The 2,475-nt window shown below is 37.1% G+C and overlaps 1 long non-coding RNA gene across 1 annotated transcript; it reads right to left on the bottom strand.

Annotated features, from left to right (window-relative positions):
• Positions 1-203: 203 nt before the first annotated feature.
• LOC112553835 lies at positions 204-1,472 on the bottom strand. Its single transcript, XR_003097120.1, has 3 exons — positions 1,401-1,472; positions 615-650; positions 204-467 (listed from the first exon to the last, which is right to left on the bottom strand). It is a non-coding gene; the product is annotated as an uncharacterized LOC112553835 (long non-coding RNA).
• Between the last annotated feature and the right edge of the window lie 1,003 nt (positions 1,473-2,475).

Consider the following 2,475-nt stretch of genomic DNA (forward strand, 5'->3'; position numbering starts at 1 on the left):
CATTTTAATTCTGGTTATAGGCGTGAATTTGTATTTGTAGAATGCAAAATCCTGATTTTGTAGGACGACACAGAAGTCACAAACAACACACTGCGTCCCACACATGTTTTTTCTTACAACACATTACAAAGACTTCTTTATTATTTGGAGATTGTGTTGATCTATGGGACGAGATCCAAGTCATGTGCTCGCAACTCAGTTTACAACATTGAATAAACAAACACTGCTCAACACAAAGAAGTAATAATAAGTGGCTGTGCGTGTGAGAGAGAAAGAGGGAGAAATAGTGTGCAACTCAGACAACAAGCTGTCGAGACATCAGGCACGAAGACAGTTTTCTTGAAGAAACCGCTGAACTTCAATACGTTGACAGAGCTCACGGATAATCACAACTGATCGATGTTTCTTCTGTTGGATTATTCACGAGGTTCTCCCAGAAGGCGATTTACATCTACTCCAACCTGTTCCTGCAAAAATAGCGGTTTCTTATAAACAACAATACCTATAAAAAAAACATAGCACCATCATCACCATGGTCATCATTATCATCCTCACAACGACTACCACATCGCCATTATCGTTATCATTATCACCATTATAGTTATCATTATTACCTTTTCAAAGGCTGATCTTTTGCTAGACTGAAACTCCTGCAACAAAATTCACATTATTAATATAGGTTAGTAATATACAGATTAGTAATTGATGTTAGTAATATAGGTTAGTTAAATACACATTAGTAATATAGGTTAATAATATGCACAGAAGTACTGTAAGTTAGTAATGTGTGGGTTTGAGACTTTCAGAGCTGTTACAAAATGTTTATCTATAAGAAGACACATTTATCAGGTCTGAGAGTCTATCACCAGAAGTAGAATTGAGTGTACAACAGTAGTGATAAGCAAAGCCGTTCTCAAGACTAATGAAACACAAAACGACTGACCATAATTTTCATACTTTAGCATGAGGTCATGGAGATAAAGATTATTAACCTGTGTCTAGTTGAATACTTGAATATATGTATTTCCTTATGTTTATATATATATAATATGTTGCCTAACGAGGAGAGCTGTTTTATAAAATTGGCCTGATGGGTTAAAGGTCACTCAAGAAAAGACGAAAATCGCCTCACATCTGACGCATTTCCCTTTAATTATTCGTCTCATAAGATATATTACCCATAAAATTCGCAGCAAGTGGCATCACACAGTCAGATAAAGATGTTATTTTATATTTCCTCTCTTAATGGCAGCATTGGTTTTCTCTCAAGACTGATGCGGTTTATATGGCATAAACTTATAAGAGTAGCCCGTGTCTACAAAATTACTGAAGTCATTGATTTAGACACATGCAAGTGACTAAATAATAATTCTAGTTGTCCAAGAAAGACTTTTTCAAACCTTTCCATTGGAAGTCAGGCGAGTGCGTTGTTCCATGATTCCACGTCGCTTAGTGTTCCGTTCTTCTGCACTCAGGTAAAAAACGGTACAGGAGGTTAGATGTTATCATCATCATCATTAATCATCATTAATCATCAGTCATAATCAAAATCGTCGTACCTTCGTGCTAGCAGATTTTTGAAGGAAAACATTTAGCTATGTAGTGTATACAGTGTGGACATTTCGAGACAGGGTTTGAGCTCATCTGCACCACAGTGTTTTTATTAAGCAGAACTAAGGAAGATGACACACGGACCTTTGCACTTGTTTGTGGCAGAAATTGTTCTGTCGATTCTGCCGTCTCCTTCATCTCTCGCCAGCCAGCAGTTGCACAGGAAAGAGTAACGATCGATGCTGTAGTCCTTGGGCCATATCACTATCTTTTAGAAACAACACAAATGTTTTATCTTGAGAAATAATATTCTCATTAAAAAGCTTTGGACTCAGAAAAGCAATTTTTAAGGCTTAGTCATGCATGGATTTGCATTTGAAAAATAAGCCGATCGTGAGATTTTTTACTTTCATTCATATCCCAGTGCGTAATTTGTCAAAGTTCAAGAAGGGTGATCCGAATAAATTCCAACAACTTGTTTTGTAATTTTGCGGGAACAAAGTGGCCATCCATTAAAGTTGACTTTCATATTCATTTCCTTTGTTATTATTTTGTTTATTTAAAAAATATTGTGTATCAACATCACCTTTATCTGTGGATAGTCTAGCCACCTTTCATGATGGAAATGGTTGAGCTAAATGTTAATTTATCGATAGGTGAGAATATATTGATGTAAGTCATTAAGCTTACACGTGGAACTTTTTAGAAAAATGGATATTTATAGGTCTGAGCCCTTCACCAACCGATGCCTTCGCCATATTTTGAGAATAAGATGGCCTGAGAGGATCTCAAACAGCAGCCTGTGGGAAAGAACTAACCAGAATGCCACTAGTCAAGACATCAAAAAGTGCAAGTGGGGCTGGATAGGACACACCCTGCGCAAACCGGCTGACACCATTGCCAGGCAGGCACTTGACTGGAACC

This window comes from Pomacea canaliculata, linkage group LG13 (genome assembly GCF_003073045.1).
Source record: "Pomacea canaliculata isolate SZHN2017 linkage group LG13, ASM307304v1, whole genome shotgun sequence".
Taxonomy (NCBI): Eukaryota; Metazoa; Mollusca; class Gastropoda; order Architaenioglossa; family Ampullariidae; genus Pomacea; species Pomacea canaliculata.